At 35.9% G+C, this 18,672-nt stretch overlaps 1 protein-coding gene across 5 annotated transcripts in view; it reads right to left on the bottom strand.

Moving 5' to 3' along the window:
• CD2AP (CD2 associated protein) overlaps positions 1-18,672 on the bottom strand; it is a 109,627-nt gene that overhangs the window by 62,468 nt on the left and 28,487 nt on the right. The window lies entirely within an intron of this gene.

Genomic DNA, 18,672 nt, shown 5'->3' with positions numbered 1-18,672 from the left:
TCCCAAGTAGAAACCACTGGAGTCATCAATTGGTATGAATACTGTATTAGTTTCCCAGGGCTATCATAAAAACTATCACCAACTAGATGACTTCAAACAATAAAACTTATCAAATTCTTTCATGGTTACAGCTTTGATGGCCAGAATACAAAATCAAGGTATCATCAGAGTTGGATCTTTCTGAAGACTGATTAAGAATTGCTCTGTGCTTCGCTCTTGGCTTTTAGGGGCTGCCAGCAATCTCTGGCATTTCTTGGCTGGCATAATTCCAATCTCCGTTTCCGTGGCCCTCCCCTTCTGTGTCTCTGTCTCAAATCTCCTTCTTCTTACTCTTAATAAGGATACCAGTCACTGGATTTATGGCCAATCCTAAATCTAGGATATCATCTTAAGATCCATAGTTACATTTACAAAAACTATACTTCCAAATAATATCACATTGATATGTCCCAGGGCTTGGGACTTAGACATAACATTTTGGGGCCAAAAAGTCAATCTACTACAAAAATTTAAAACACAAACTTCGATGACTTTCTGGAGGCCGAGTGTGGAACAGCCTAAGAGGAGAAAACTCCTGGGGACCACAGCATCAGCAGGCCCCCACCTTTTGTGGGTTTTACTTCCAGGAACCCCATCAGGTGCTCACAGTGAAGAGCCTACAAAGATCTCCTTGTGGTCCTGGCAAGGAGGAAAGGAAAAGCAGTCACTGTGAAATAACCACTAACCCAAACAAAGACCTGCTCTCCAGGAAAAAGACTTCACCAGGTCCTGATTCCCCCATTGGAAAGGGTGTAAGGGCATTTCTCTGATTCCAGTCCCCTCTTACCTTTCTGTCTCACATGGAGAAGGGGGGAGATAAGAAAGACATCCCAGACTCAGGACAAAGACCCACTAAAAGTTTAAGGTTTAATTTTAAAATTATAGGATGTTTCCTCTTCCCAGCACCTTACAACTACACTGATGGGGCTCCATTATAACAAGAGTTAATCACCACTGAAAGAGTTTACATGATGCAGATTCTACCTGAGAAGGAGTGCTTAGGGAAACCCAAGAGGGAGACAAAAACAAGGACACCAAAGGAATCTGATGCCTCTGGCACCTACAGGTAGGACGAATGTTAAAGAGTACACCCCTTGACAGATTACTGTAAAACCTTACACAAAAGACCTATTAATCTCAGCTTTTATCTAACACAGCATGTCCAACTTTCAACAAAAAATTACACATCATTCACTTAGAAGGCAAGAAAAACACAAAGACAAAGCACGAGTCACAGCCAAACTCAAGTTTTTTGAAATCAAACAGAGAATTTTAAATATGTTAAGGGTGATAATGGAAGAAAAAAAAGGAGGTAAGCAAAGATGAGTAAGGTGAGCAGATAAAGACCCTAAGATAAGCAATCAAAAGGAAATGCTAGAAATCAAAAAACACTGTAATAGAAATAAAGGATGCCACTGGTGGGTTCATCTACCAACTAGACACCACCAAGAACAGAGTCAAGATGGTTAAAGACAGATCAACAGCAACTTCTTGAATTAAAATATAAAAATAATATTCTTTTACAAAACAGGACATCCAAGTTCTGTTTCATCCAACAATTTCAAAAGATATAACATATGCATAACTGGAATATAAGAAAAGGAAGAAAGAAGAAACAAGACAAAAGAAATAAAGTAATAATGGTGGAGAAGTTTCCAAAATTAGTAATCTATACCAATACCAAACCAGGAAGCTCAAAGGACAAAAAGAAAGAGGACAAGCCTACATTTAAGTATACCACATTCAAATCAAAGACAGTGAAAAAAAGCCCTAAGAAAAACACCTTAACGACAGAAGAACAAGGAAAAGCATCACAACAGGCTTCTCTCAGCAACGCTCGAGCAAGAAAGGAGTGGAGTAAACCATTTAAAGTGTTGAAAGAAAAAAACTACCAACTTGGAATTCTATATTCAGTGAAATTATCCTTCAAAAGAAAAGGATAAAGACTTTCTCACACAAACAGAAATAACAGATTTGCCATGGAAATGTTAACGGAACTTCTTCAAATAGAAGGAAAATTATACAGGTCAAAAACTTGAATCTGTAATAAAGAGTAAAGGCAAAGGAATAAGTGAAGTAAAAGAAAATCTTTCATTTTTCCTATTCTTAATTTATCGAAAAGATTAGTTTAAATTGGTAATAGCAACATTGTATCGGGTGATTTTTAGCATATGGATAAATGAATGGCAGCAATATCATCAACGACACAGGAGTGGGGAATACTCTGGCACCTGCATTTGACATGAAGTGGGACAGCACTATTTAAAGGTGAGCTCAGATCACTAATAAACAGATACTGTAAACTCTAGGGCAACTACAATTTTTTTAAGTATAAAAGGACGTAAATTTGAATAATATAACATGTTCAACTGAAATGAGAGAAACAGAAAAACAGGGGAAAAACAATGAAATCAAAACTGGTTATTTGAAAAGATCAATACAATTGATAAATCTCTAAGAAGAATGATCAAGGGAAAAAAGAGAAGACTCAGATTACCAATATTAAGAATTAAAAGGAGTACCACCAGAGACTTCACATTAATTTTTAAAATAATAAAAGAAAACTATAAACAAGACACACATGAAGAATACCGCAAAGTTTTAGTAGTTTGAGAGAGTCTGAACAACTATTTTTAAATTGAGTCTGTAGTTAAAAGCCTTCCAAAAAAAGAAATCCCAAGAGCCAGATGGCTTCGTTGGCAAATATTTAAAGAAGAAATCTCCCAATTCTACACCAAGAGATACTGCTACACACATATTAGAATGCCTAACATTAAAAAAAAGACCACAAAGACATGAAGCAATTGACACTTTAATATACTGTTGGTGCCAATACAAAAAAAAAAACAAGGTATATACACTCAGGAAGACTTTGGAAGTTTCACATAAATAGACATTTACCATATGACTCCAAACTATACATACTCTCAAGAAGTAAAACTTATGCTGACATAAAAACCTATATACAAATATTTATAACAGCTCTGTTCTTAACTGCCACAAACTAGAAAAATCCCAAATGCCCTTCAATAGACAAGTGAACTAAAAAGAACTGGTACAGTCATCCAGTGAAATACCACTCATACAAAGTGCCTCTACTGATGCTGGAAATGCTCGCAAGAAACATAGAAAAGTTGTGACGCCAAAAAAAGCTGAATTATTTGATATGCACCAGATTGAGATCTATAGCTACGACTGACCACCATTTCAAGATAAAGGAATCCAGGGTAAGGACTATTATTAGATTAAAAAAAAAAAAAAGACAGGAAATTTGTGAAGTTGTCACTCACTGCAGCTGTCCCAGCATAGTGAAAACTTTGCACTTTTTACTCATATTGAAAATGCAACTTTTAATTCAGGATTGCTATAAGAAAGGCATACCGACAGACTCTAGTACGATTCAAGAAAAACAGCAAAGTCATTACATGAAAACTTAAAGCAAGAGGAAGGTGAAGAATGTGAACTTGGGAGAATTTAATGCCAGCAAAGGATAGTTTGATAATTTTAGAAAGAGGTTTGGCTTTAAAAATGTCAAGATAATTGGAGAAACAGCTTCTGCTGACCAAGAGACAGCAGCAGAGTTCTCAGATGCCATCAAGAAAATCACTGAGGAGAAAGGATATCTGTCTGAAAAGGTTTTTACTGCAGACAAAGGTGCCCTATTCTAGGGGAAAAAAAGTCACAAAGGATATTTATTAGTTTTAAAAAAAAAGAGAGAGGGAGGAAGAGAGAGAAGCAAACACCAGGATTTAAGAGAGGAAGAGACTGGCTAACACTACTGTTTTGTGCAAATGCAGTTGGGTTTATGGTCCGACTGCCCTCCTCTATATAGCTACTAATTCCTGAGCCTTGAGGGAAAAGATAAACATCAGCTGCCAATCTTTTGGTTATAAAACAAGAAGGACTGAATGAGAATCCAATCCAGAAAAAGGACCGGTTCCACTGACACATTCTCTAAGTCAGGAAGTATTTGGCCAGTGAAGAACTATTTTTTAAAGTTCTTCTGTTATTGGACAATGTCCCCTGGCCATTGTTATTGAACAAAGACCCCATGGGTTCAATAATGAAGGCATTAGTTACCTATCTGCCCTCATACATAATGTCTCTAATTCAGCCTCTAGATCAGGGGGTCAAAGGACCTAAGGCTCATCGTACATTAGGCTACAGAATAGGTTGGCAGTACTTATAGAAGAGGACCCTGACAGAGAGATCATGAAGGTCTGGAAGGATTACACCACTGAAGATGCCACTGTTGTAATTTTTTTTAAAGCCATGAAAGCCATCAATCCTGAAACAAAAAATTCCCAGTGGAGAAAACTATGTGCAGATGTTGTACATGACTTAACAGCATTTACAACAGAGTCAGTCAAGGAAACCATGAAAGAGTATAGATACGGCAAAAAAAAAAAAAAAGTGGAGGGTGAAGAAGGGTTTCAAGACAGGGATCTTGGAGAAATTCAAGAGCTAACAGACAATATGCAACAGGAATTAATAGGAATGCTTCCAAAGCAGACAATGAGAAAGATGACATAGAAATAGCAGTGCCAGAAAACAGACTGACATGAGATAATCTCACAGAAGGGTGCTGGTTATTCAAGACAGCTTTAGACTTCTTTTATGAGGTGGATCCTTCTATGATACAGGCACTGAAACTAAGCCACGCTGTGAAAGGAGGATTGGTAATACAGCAATGTTTTTAGAAAAATGAAAAAGCAAAAGAAGTCAAACAAAAATTTTATCTCCATAATGCTACACCAAGCAGGCCTGCCTCTCAATACAATGAATTCCTCATTAAATTACTCTTTATTTTTGTCTTCTTGCAGAATAACACTGAGTTGACTTTCATATATTTTAGCCACTTAAAACCTTTATTCAAAAAGTCCAACTTTCAAAAAAAAAAAAAAAAGTCCAACTTTCAACAATCCATGTTTTTTCCAGTAAAATTAACTTAATTCATTAAAAATCAGTTTGTCAGAGCTACTTTTATAGTAGCATTCTATTTTTAATTTTTCTCAGATAATCAAACTATATTAAAAAAACACTAGCATCTCATTTATTAGAGCTAAGTGAATCAGATCTTTCTGAAGTCAGTAAACTTAAAATAAATTCATCCTAGACATCTGGGTATATTTTTTTGCCAATATGCGAATAGCCCTTCTAACATCTAATATTGAAAATATGTATATTTAACTGATCGATTCCACCAAGTGATCTCAAACAGCACTAGCACTTTTATGGTTAACCCATCCAGCAATCCATTTCCAAAGCATCTCAAAAGATTGAATACCTCAAAGAAGCCTATCAGGATGAGCAATAAAAAATAAACCAGAGCCACAAGAGATTACAAAATACACAAAGAGATCTGCCAAGTCAACACTCTAAAAAAGAGATGCTGCAGAGTTGGGTCAGACTCAGCAGTCCAGTGGGATGTGAGAACTTATGAAACTAGGCTAGTTCTTGGATATGCTATAAAATTCCAAGCCTAAAAATCTCAATAAAATGGATAAATTTCTATTTTAAAGAAAAACTAATTACTCAAGAAATTTTTAGAAATCAACAGATCAATAATCCAGGAATAAAATCAGAAAGTGGTCTTAAAAAATGACCTCAGAAAAAGTTACTAAAAAAAAAAAAAAGAGCTAAAACTTCTTTAGAACACAAAATAAGTCTACAAAGCTTCACTACTTAAAAATAATCAGTATTTGAAATAATTTGAATGTTATTCAGACCAAAGACTGCACCCAGAAATGTACTCTCTCAAACAGATATGGTTCTAAATAAAATATCAACAAAGGGAATTCAAATGCATAATTAGATAATTGGCTATTACAACTAAGCAAGGTCTATCATGGGATAGGTTTAATCTTGGAAAATCTGATTTGTCATATAAATAGATGTAATATGAAAAACCACATGATCCACAGATTCTAAAATAAGCATTCAATACAAATTAGCCTTTGTGTATTAGTCTATGTGAACCTGATCCCCCTGGCCTCACTAAAAAGTCTACCGTGTGAGGTCTTAACCTCAAGCTTTGCCCCAGAAAACATAAGTTTGGGGCTAAAACAGCAATTCAGTGTCTCTCAGGACAACTAGATTTAGAACATATAAATTCAGAACTAATTTATATTAGGGTCATGGTTCTCAACCAAGGTACTTCCGCCCCATAGGGGGCACTTTGGAATGTCTGGAGACATTTTTGGTGGTTAAAACTCAGGGAATTCTACTGGCATCTACTGGGTAGAGGTTAGGGATGCTGCTAAGCACCCATCAAAACACAGGATAGCCTCTCAGCAAGTAGTTTCTGGCCCAAAATGTCAACACAAAACTGCCATAAAACTCTGTATAAGGGTAACACACTACATACACATTTTCATCTCATACCATATCCCACAGTTCTAATTGAGTAAAAGAGAACTCTTCACACACACACACACACAAACACACACACACTCAAACAAAAGGAAGTGGACAGGCAGGAGAGAAGGAAATGGAAGCAAATATCAAAATTATAGAGAAAGAAGAAATTTCTAAACTAAACAAACAAACTGAAAACTGGGAAGACTAATAATTGAAAGTATTTGTAAGAACCAAAAAGACAACTATGAAAACCTAGAATGAAAATGAAGTAAAAGAAAATGAAGTATTTAAAAAGTACACTAAATCACTCTAAGAATTCTCAAAAAAAATTTTTATATAACAAATTGGTTGCAAGAAGAAATCGGGGGGAGTAGTTCTGGTGGAATATGCTTTAAACACTTAATTTAAAAATATTGATCTTTTTAAAACAAAAATGTCTGAAAACCAAGCTTAAAACTCTTAAAAATCTGTAACTTTTTAAAAGATCATGAACAAAAATATTAAAGATAATAACACTCTAAAAGTTTTGACTGCTCTGCACTAATAATTCTGTTTTTTTTTTTTTTGATAATGAAATACCACCTAATGAAGAAATAACAATTCACACAAATCCCAAATAGGTTTGAGTAGTACGAGCATTTACTAGGGAATGTTTACTTTGGTTTGGATAAATACAATACAGATAAATAGCACAATGGCATCACCTAATTGAGTATGTCAAATTAACCTTATTTACATTATAAAAACTATATAATTATAGGAGCTAACTTTATTTATATTATAGCAACCATTATAGTAATAACCTTTATTATAGAAGAAGTCAAAATATACAAAGTTACACAAAAATTAACAGAAACATACTTCCCTATAAGCTTTATTGCCAAAGAAGTAGCTGTATGATAAAACAACACTTTAACGGTTCCACCTCTTATTTCCTATCTATTTTTAGTATTTTTAGTTATTTTCAGAGTTAAATTTTTTTTTTTTTACCATAAACCAAACATCTTTACCAGAAATTTATTTCTAGGACTATCTTCACCATAAATGGAGAAATGAAGAAACTACTGTCCTACTCTATGTGACGTCATGAACTGTACCACGACAGGCTTCTCTGTCCTTCACTATCTCCCAGAGTTTGTTCAAACCCATGTCCTTTGAGTCAGTGATGCCATCCAACATCTCATCCTCTGCCGTCCCCTTCCCCTCTTGCCCTCAGTCTTTCCCAGCATCAGAGTCTTATCCAATGAGTCAGCTCTTCGCGTCAGGTGGCCAAAGTATTGGAGCTTCAGGTTCAGCATCAGTCCTTCCAATGAGTATTCAGTGTTCATCTCCTTTAGGATGGACTGGTTTGATCTCCTTGCATTCAAGGGACACTCACGAGTCTTCTCCAGCATCACAATTCAAAAGCATCAATTCCTCAGCACTCAGCCTTCTTTATGGTCCAACTCTCACATCTGTACATGACTACTGGAAAAACCACAGATTTGACTATATGGACCTTTGTCAGCAAAGTGATGTCTCTGCTTTTCAATATGCTGTCTAGGTTTGTCATAGCTTTTCTTCCAAGGAGCAAATGTCTTTTAATTTCATGGCTGCAATCACCATCCACAGTGATTCTGGAGCCCAAGAAAGTAAAGTCTGTCACTGTTTCCATTGTTTCCCCATCTATTTGCCATGAAGTGATGGGAATGGATGCCATGATCTTAGTTTTCTGAATGCTGAGTTTTAAGCCAGCTTTTTCACTCTTTTTCACCCTCATCAAGAGGTTCTTAGTTCCTCTTTACTTTCCACCACTAGAGTGGTATCATTTGCATATCTGAGGTTGTTGATATTTCTCCTAACAATCTTCATTCCACTTCTGATTCATCTAGTCTGGCATTTTGTGACCTTTTGGCTGTATGTATAATATTAGAATTTCTATAATTTGCTTCCTCAAGCTTGTTAAACACAGAGCTGATAATCAGCATTTCTTAGAGCAGAGATAAGTAAATGCAGTCGTTCTTAAGATATCACACACAAAACCCACCTCTCCTTTCTGTATTTCACATAGTGTCAAAAGTATGCAAAGTACCATATACTTTTACCACACAGCAAAAGAGAAGAAAAAAAATGTGGTATGAAGAAGCTTTTACATAGCATTACATTCCTTTAAACATTACTAAATCAGATCAACAGGTGACAGACACCCAAAAAACAACCTTAAGCAAAGTTTAAAAACAAAAAAGGATTTCAATCTCACAAAAATTAAGAATTAGCCCAAAACAAATTATCATGTGCATGTGATGTCTCCTCCCAAAATAATAAATCCTAAAAACAACAAATCTACAAAATCTAAAAAGCAAATAAGTTGGAAAATTCAGTTAAATATTCCTCAGGTTTTTAATGCACTATTAACTCTGAAAAAAACACTAGAAATTAATTTTAAGCACATTTGAAGCCAGATTTTTAAAAATACCAATATATTTTTGTCAAGAAATTTTATAGAACTCACCCCCTCAAAAAAAAAAAAAATCCTGATTCCCCTATTATTGACAGATAAATGAGTTAAAGACCAAGGTGTAACACAGTTAAAATGTAAGTCTTTTAAGAGAAAATAGTAACCCAAATACATGAACAATGTGTAACATTAATTCACAATTTTTAGGTAATAAATATTTATATTTGTTAATTTTTAAACCACATTAGGGGGTTTCCATGAGAAAATATACTTGTTATTTAATTACAATAAATTATCAATAATTAAATATTGAATAAAAAACTAATTGGTAAAGGCCAAAAATGGTTTATTTACATTAACAAACCCTACAATAGTTCAATTCCTTTCGTAACTATTTATAATTGCATAGTACGTATAAAATGTTTTCATATATACTCTCACTAGATTCACAAAAGCCTTTAAGATGTACATTCTAAAACTGCATCATCTAGCCAGTAACCACCAGCCACAAGTAATATGAGCACTTGAATTACGGCTAGTCCAAACTGAGTTAAATGTGTAATACATACTAGATTCCAAAGACAGAAAAAAAAAAGTACACAAATTAATGACTTTTATATTGAACATGTTGAAAAACAACATATCCAAAACATTTAATTTCACCTTTCCTGTATTTTTTAACATAGCTACTAGAAAAATTTTAATTATATATGTAATTTATCAATTTAGTATGCCTCAAAGAACATATGTTTATCTGCTTCATAATACCCATTTAAGATGATATAATTTTATAGTTCAAAAACATTGTTCAAGTTATTTTAAACAAACTTTTTGAAGCAAATTAAGCCTTTATACCTAAATTTATTTAATACTATAAATTGGAGAATCATAAAGAAATGTCTCTCAACTGCAAAATAAGCAATTTCCCCTTTATTCAGTAGAAATATGTAACCTCATTCTAACATTCATGGAGTGGGCAAGCTGCAGACCCACCTGACAAGATGTTTAATATCCTAGATTATTGATTCTCTACTAAAGGGACTTAAGAGTCTCAGTGAGTCATACAGGAAAGATTAAACAGTTCACAGTTGACCCCTGAACAACATAAGGATTAGGGGTGCCAATCTTCCTCACAGTTGAAAATTCAAATATAATTTATAGTCAGCTCTTTGGACCAGCAGTTCTGCATTCACAAGTTCAACCAACTGCAAATCCTATAGTACTGTGATATTTACTACTGAAAAAATCTACATATAAGTGGACCTGGGAAGTTCAAACCAATGGTCAACTGTTTTTTAAAAAGAAAGGGAGACCTCATCCACTCCAATTACTCCAAATTAAAACACTATTGAATCACAAACTTGGTGAACACACAGCAAGCTCCTGATTTTCTGCGAGTTACCAAGAGTGTTAAATTTTTTAATAGTATAAAAAAAAAAGTTATGGGGTCTCTGGCATACATAAGCTCCAGGCAAGTAAGATTATTACATATAAAAGAGAGTAATAAAATGGGAATTTTTATTTAGGCTTTAAACTGTGAGGTTCTAATCATAAGTTCAGTTGGGCTGCACAGAATATAAGAAATTTAGGCAATTTTTGTGGGAAAGAGGTTACCTAGAAATTTAAAATATAGCCTTTACACTTCCATGACATTCATTCTAAAAATTCATCGACAGATTTGTTTTCATGTAAGGTAATTTTTTTAACTGCTTCAAAAAAAGTGTGCTTGATAAAAATGGTCTAATGAAGAGGTAAGAAAAGAATGGAGTCATCTTAAATACCTTGAACTCAGTCAGGCACGTGTGCACACACATGCACACTCCAAAGCAGCCGGCAAAATACGCACCAGGGTACATGCTGCTGCAGCAGAGCAGGAGTTTTAACTAAAGTCTAATTAAAAAAAAGCTTTGATAGTAAAACACATTCTATCTATTAAGTCTAACAACAATTAGGGAAAAAATGTAGACGAGGATACATCTGAAAGTGTGTTGGTTACTCGGTCGCGACCGACTCTTTGTGAACCCATGGACTGTAGTCTGCCAGGCTCCTCTGCCCATGGAATTCTCCAGCCAAGAACACTGGAATGGGCTGCCACGCCCTCCTCAAGGGGATCTTCCTGATCCAGGGATTGAATCTGGGTCTCCTGCATTGCAGGCAGATACTTTACCGTCTGAGCCACTAGGGAAGCCAACTTTTGAAAGACCAACTTTAAATATGTTTCCTAAAATCATTACACGCTGCTTCAGCCAAGACTAGATGATCTCAATTTTACAAATATATGAAATTCTAAACTTATAAACCAAAGCAAAGAACTTGGCACTTGAGTAGTATAATAATCATGATAAATACATATACTCTAAGAATAGAACTCTGATAATTAACAAAATCAGCCTAGATGTTAAGTAAATTCTGACTTCCTCAGTACTGGGGGCACTGATAGACACTAAGAAGGTTAGCACAGTTTTTGTACTTCAGGTAAAAGGATCTTGAAGAAATCAGTTCAACGGAAGGTGTGCTTCACTCTAAAGGTTCAGTACCAGGAGGAGGGGAAAAAATATCCTGGCTACTGTAAAGGACTCACGATGTCATTGGTCAAATGAAGAGAAATGAACAAATCCTACTTGCCTTCCAGTGCAGGAATCTATATCCTGATCTTCCTTATCCTTCTATTACATTTTGACATTTCTGACACAGATACTTTCTTAATGTACTAAATTCCCTTTCTAAATGGATTTCTGATGATCCATGAGCTAAGTTTTATTCCTATTATAATAAGTCTTATTCCTTTCACAACACTCAGCCATCCCAACCCACTGATGACACTCATCCTATCACAACATTCAGCCATCCCAACCCACTGACGACACTCATCAACAACTGGAGGGAAGGAGACATGGGAGCATTTACACCAGAATCTCCTGTGTGAAATTTTTAAAATCCAAATGATTCTAATAATATGCCCAACCTCTAACACTGCTGTAAACCACTAGATGTATATGTGTACTAATATTCCTAGCACCAAACATGCCATTAATCACATTCCTCTCGTTAAGACAAATACTTCTGGATTTATCTCTCATTGAAAGCTCTTTTCCTTGACAAAATGTGACCTTGGGACAGAACTTTTCTCTTATTTAATGTTGATGCTAACTGTTATTGTTACCATACTTGAAGTATTTTTCTACTGGGAACACCTAGTGATTAGATGTCATAGTCACTCCGTAAGAATTACCTGGACACTGGATCACCAAAAAGAACCTGAGCTATGTGGCACTAAAATAGTCACTGGAATTCAGGATCCTGTGTTAGTCATTTCTGCTTTGTAACTCAGTTGAGAAACAAAATGTGATTACGAAGGAAAGTGGAATAAGTAAACAAAATTTTAAAGATTAAAAACACAAGTCTACTGGAGGCAGTGGGAAGGAATGACGTGGTATAACGAGATTTCAGGAAAGAGTCCGTAAAATTGCCGTATCTGACATTAGATCAACATTTTAAGCTAGATATCATTTTAGAATAATGAATACTTAAAAGGTAGAGTTACTTGTAAGAGTAAAAGCTCCTTTAAATACAAACAACCAGTAAACATGCTGTCAGTTGAAATAAAAGAATCAAAGAATAGAACATTCAGGCAACTGAGGTCTTCAGTTCAGTTCAGTGCCCAACTCTTTGCGACCCCATGAACCGCACGCAGCACACCAGGCCTCCCTGTCCATCACCAACTCCAGGAGTCCACCCAAACCCATGTCCATTGTGTCGGTGATGCCATCCAACCATCTCATCCTCCGTCATCCCCTTCTCCTCTTGCCCTCAATCTTTCCCAGCATCAGGTTTTCCAATGAGTCAGCTCTTCACATTAGGTGGCCAAAGTATTGGAGTTTCAGCTTCAAGATCAGTCCTTCCAATGAAGACCCAGGACTGAGATCTCCTTTAGGATGGACTGGTTGGATATCCTTGAAGTCCAAGGGACTCTCAAGAGTCTTCTCCAACACCACAGTTCAAAAGCATCAATTCTTCAGCACTCAGCTTTCTTTATAGTCCAACTCTCACATCCATACATGACCACTGGAAAAACCATAGCCTTGACTAGACGGAACTTTGTTGGCAAACTAATGTCTCTGCTTTTTAGTATGCAGTCTAGGTTGGTCATAACTTTCCTTCCAAGGAGTAAGCATCTTTTAATTTCATGTTGCACTCACCATCTGCAGTGATTTTGGAGCCCCCCAAAATAAAGTCAGCCACTGTTTCCACTGTTTCCCAATCTATTTGCCATGAAGTGATGGACCAGATGCCATGATCTTAGTTTTCTGAATGTTGAGCTTTAAGTCAACTTTTTCACTCTCTTCTTTCACTTTCATCAAAAGGCTCTTTAGTTCTTCTTCACTTTCTGCCATAAGGGTGGTGTCATCTGCATATCTGAGGTTATTGATATTTCTCCCAGCAATCCTGATTCCAGCTTGTGCTTCCTCCAGCCCAGCGTTTCTCATGATGTACTCTGCATATAAGTTAAATAAGCAGGGTGACAATATACAGCCTTGACGTACTCTTTTTCCTATTTGGAGCCAGTCTGTTGTTCCATGTCCAGTTCTAACTGTTGCTTCCTGACCTGTATAATACAGATTTCTCGAGAGGCAGGTCAGGTGGTCTGGTATTCCCATCTCTTTCAGAATTTTCCACAGTTTATTGTGATCCACACAGTCAAAGGCTTTGGCATGGTCAATAAAGCAGAAATAGATACTTTTCTGGAACTCTCTTGCTTTTTCGATGATCCAGTGGATGTTGGCAATTTGATCTCTGGTTCCTTTGCCTTTTCTAAAACCAGCTTGAACATCTGGAAGTTCACAGTTCACGTATTGCTGAAGCCTGGCTTAGAGAATTTTGAGCATTACTTTACTAGTGTGTGAGATGAGTGCAATTGTGCGGTAGTTTGGGCATTCTTTGGCATTGCCTTTCTTTGGGATTGGAATGAAAACTGACCTTTTCCAGTCCTGTGGCCACTGCTGTGTTTTCCAAATTTGCTGGCATATTGAGTGCAGCACTTTCACAGCATCATCTTTCAGGATTTGAAACAGCTCAACTGGAATTCCATCACCTCCACTAGCTTTGTTCGTAGTGATGCTTTCTAAGGCCCACTTGACTTCACATTCCAGGATGTCTGGCTCTAGGTGAGTGATCACACCATCGTGATTACCTGGGTCATGAAGATCTTTTTTGTACAGTTCTTCTGTGTATTCTTGCCACCTCTTCTTAGTATCTTCTGCTTCTGTTAGGTCCCTACCATTTCTGTCCTTTATTGAGCCCATCTTTGCATAAAATGTTCTGAAGACTGAGGTCTTCAGAAACTATCAAACAAAACCCAAGAAACAGAAAAGAGGTAATGTCATTTAGTTCAAAAGAAGAAACATTTAGACTCTAGAAAGAAACTACCTAACTTACCCGGGACTAAAACCATGTGATTATAACTGAAAAATGAAAGTATAGCACAGTCTTGGGTCAGAGAGGCCCAAGAGAATTATGAAGAGAATTCTATCCGCTTACTAGTAGTGATAAAAGACTCTGCGAACTAGTCTGAACATCTATCCAACGTAAGCAAACCTAAAAGAAAGCTGTGGATAATATGGATGGGGGAGTATGAGGGAGGGCTGAAAAGGGCAGATATACTCTACTAAAAAACAAAGCAAAACCAAGAAAGGTCGTTGTAATAACTAGCCTAATACCTCTTAAGTGAAACTGTTCAGGAATAAACAATTAGTAGTACTTACAAGTTTCTTATGCGCTATTCTACCATTTATTATTATATTGGCAGCTACAACTATTTAACACTGTTAAGGATTATGCGCTTGATTCTGAAACAGAAGGGTATGCTGAAACTTTGTAATCTGCTTTGTCTTGGGTGAGAGGGGAGAGGAACAGGTGAAAAAAGCAGCCAAAAAAAGAGCAGATGTATCAAATCCCTGAGACCCAGTCAACAGAAGAAGTGCTAAACTGTGAGCAAGAAATATCCTCAAGCACTGAGACAGAAAATCTCCTTTCACCCCAGTTACCCAGGACAACTTATAACACACACACACATTCAGCTACTGATGTAGTGCAAGCAGAAAATAAGTAAGATCAACAGTCTAAGAGTTCAGTTACCTTGTCAATATTACTGCCTGGCTCATCCTAAACAATCCAATAACCAAGCTCACTTGTTCCCAGGAACAAATACCTTACCCTGTATCTCTCATAAGAAATCTGGACCTTGTCTGGTTGTTTCTCCAGTGCTAGGTCTCTAAAGCCTACTGCTAAAACCCATTTCCTCTCTTTTCCAAGATACCAGTCTGAACCTCTCCAGGGTGTCTGCTGCTCACCACCATGCCACGCTGGCCAACTCTACCTGTCTGTGCCCTGGCTTTTGCTACACTGTATCCCTCGTGCTGAGAGGCTAACTATAGGCATACATGGACCTTCATCCAGATCTCCCAGGCCAGTGTTCTGGCCTCTCCATTGAGAAAGAACTAATTCCGCTTGAGGTAAACCTGTCTAATAGTTTAATATCAAATTTTACAATTAACGAAGTCACAGATCCATCATAATGATTACCAATTTACCTAAATTTCAATCACATCATATTAGGTTTTATTCCCCTTTCTTTTCTGAACACAAACTCCAAAAACTTTCAGATCTTTCACAACTTGCACCAGTTTACAGCTTCTGCAGCTGTCCTGGTCTCACCCAAATCAAGAATCTTCACATCTTTCTTTGCCTGTCTTCAACCTCTTGACATGACACCATTTTTAAAACACATTAGAAAATGGTATCATACTTAAAATATATTTCACAGAGGATATTCCATGAAACAGAAGAGGAGGGAAAAAAAAAATCAAAGATTGGATTACATACAAATAAAAATTTGAGGGTATTTTCGATTGACAATATGGAATGAACCAAAAGCACTTCACGTTTTATCTTTCTTAAATGTCCTAAAATTTAGATCATCTAATTAAGTTAATAAGACATCATCTTACTTGGCTAACCCTTCATGTAGAGAGATACATGGCAAACTTCAAGCTTGTTTTTATGGAAAAGTATATTATGAATGTGTATTTTCACCCTAAATGTGATTTTATGGAATTATATCTATCCAAATTTGAAGCACTTAAGACAAATCTGATTACAAGTATTTACTAATTAAAGAATACAACTGATTATTTACTAGGATTCAACTTTGAAACAAAATTCCCTAATATTCCAATTTTGTGTTCTAGATTAGTTTAATTGAAGTAAATTCTGAAATTAAAAGGTGAGCCACTAGCAGGCAATTTCTAGTTGCCCTTACTTATCTGGGTGAATCAAGATTTTCTCCAAACACTGAGCCAAAGAAATAAATTACTGTATTATAGAAATGCACATATTATCTCTAAACCAACTGTGTATTTCTGTCTGTTAACTGCCTCATAATTTAAACACGTTGACTTGTTATATGTCATATGTGAAAAGTTCATAACTTTATTTAAAATTAAGAAAAATTGAGTCCTTAAAATCCACTTATTTTTTCAAAAATAAGAAGTTACATATAGTAACACTTTGTGCCAACTGCTTTCTGTCTTATTCCACTCCAAAATGAAGATCTGTACTTTTGGAATAAGAAATATAAGTACTGTCTTTCCATCTCGCTAACACTCTCCCCAAATTCTTTCCCAGAGAATGCCTCAAATTTCCTTATAAGCATTCTTCCACATTTAACCAAATGCAGAAACTAAAAACAGTGCTTTTGTTTAAGATAAAATTCAAGTAAGTCTCTATGAGCACTCATCTCACTTAGTTTTTCCTAATCTACTAACCTTACTACCAACACTGGACTTTCTCACAGTATACTGAATGTTGAAAGTTACCTATTTCTACACTGGTACAAAATCATTTCATCCCACTGGTCTTTAAAGATAATAATACACTTCATAAAAGGTCAAACATTGAGCATTATTTTTTTTAAGTTGGTGCAAGAATTGGGAAAATTTGAAAATTTTTATTTTTTCATTTATTTTATTCATTTCATTTATTTCATTATTTGAAAATGAAAATAACAGCAACCAACACTGGCACTGTTCTAAGCACTTTACAAGTATTAACTCATTCAATCCTCCTAATAACCTGAGGTTGATAGTTTTATCCCATTTATAGATTAAGAAACTGAAGCTCAGGTAGACAGAAGAGCCAGGATTTGACTTTAAACTGTCCCAGTTCAGAGTCCATGCTTTTAACTCTAGCTGTACCACCTAAATGTCAAGAACCATCACTTAATAGGTATCCAAGTTACTTCAAAGTGAAGAAATTAAAGATTTTTCATTTTGTGATAAATTAGATAAAATACCATGTAAATATTTTAAGATATCATCTTTTTTTTTTTTTTTCCTGGCCATGCTGCAGGGCTTGTGGGATTTTCATTCCCTGACCAGGGATTGAACCAGGGCCCTTGGCAGTGAGGCTCAGATCCCTTACCACTGGACCACCAGGGAATCCCGTAAGCTGTGATCTTAAGCCAGAAGAAATAAAGACTTATGACAGCAAAATTAAGTACTTTAGATTTATATTAAAGAAAAAACTCCTTAAATGATTTTGATAGTTTTATTATGAATATATGACCAATAAATTTAAAGTATACATTCATATGACAATATCTGACAAATACCTTCCAAAAATTAACTGCACATGCCCCTAAGTAACCAAACTTTAAAATACATTCTGGGCAGTCCAGTAGAGAGTACCTAAACATCACATTGTACTAAGACAATATGGCAGAACTCACACAAAGTCACTGAGTGATGGCCTCTGGACAACGAAAATAGACACTCCAATGTGCAAGGATGGACACTTATTGTTCTCAAAAGAAGATCTCACACACTAAATAAGGTCAACTCATTTTTTCCCTTTGCAGAATTACAAATTTTATTTGCGTAGAAGAAAAAATGGTGTAGAAAAACTGGCGATGAGAGGGTGAAGGGGGACACTGATCACAGTAACAAGCACATCCAACAGCAAAGCACGAAAAATATTTACTTAACTCCAAAATGTAAAGAAATCTGATCAGGAGTCCTATATACAATCCAAAAGATCCTTAAGGAACCACAGTAACTGAAGGTCACAAATGATGACCCTAGGTCATCAAAAGATTTAATTATACTCTGCATCCTATTTAAAACAGAAAAGAATTACACATTTAATTTTAGTATGATCTGCACTCAAAAGTGGTTTTATAATTTGAAGCTTAAAGGATAAACCCTCAATTACCCAGTAAGTTCAACTAATCAATTAGAAAGAAATTCACTGGGAAGTTCCAAGTAACAAAGGTTTTACTGTTTCTAAGTTTAAGAGCACTTTGTGCACAAAAGTTACCTGAAAGCAAAAGGGAGACAGATCATAAGAGTATAAAGTCGAGGAAAACACAGAAGAGCTACTGCGACTGTCTATAAACACTATGCTTAAAGCATTTCCCACAAAACAATGTGTGGGCAGTAGGTGCCACATCAGCAGTACTGTGTGTTTGTCCTGCTTCTAAATCATTTGTTAGTCTCATGAATTATTAATTTCAGTTAATAGTCTGTTGAGATGTAGCAGTACCAACTCTTTCCTGAACTGCAAAAAGTGAGAGCGTCCTTCTGATTACAGAACCAACACTGGGATTACTCTTACAGAGCATGCATATGCCTTATGGTTGACACAGATTGATTTTTTTTTAAAGTTCTCTTTTAAACTACTTTTCATTTTCAAAGGATTGAGGGAGATAGCGCCCAGCCCACATCGAACTTTTGTTATCAAAAGAATTGTTACACTACTCAACAAAACTCCCTTTCAAACCA

The sequence above is a fragment of the Giraffa tippelskirchi genome, chromosome 8 (genome assembly GCF_054371585.1).
Source record: "Giraffa tippelskirchi isolate mGirTip1 chromosome 8, T2T-mGirTip1v1.2.pri, whole genome shotgun sequence".
NCBI classification, from domain to species: Eukaryota; Metazoa; Chordata; class Mammalia; order Artiodactyla; family Giraffidae; genus Giraffa; species Giraffa tippelskirchi.
The sequence above is the reverse complement of the archived record's forward strand: the minus strand, read 5'-3'. Positions and strand labels throughout refer to the sequence as shown.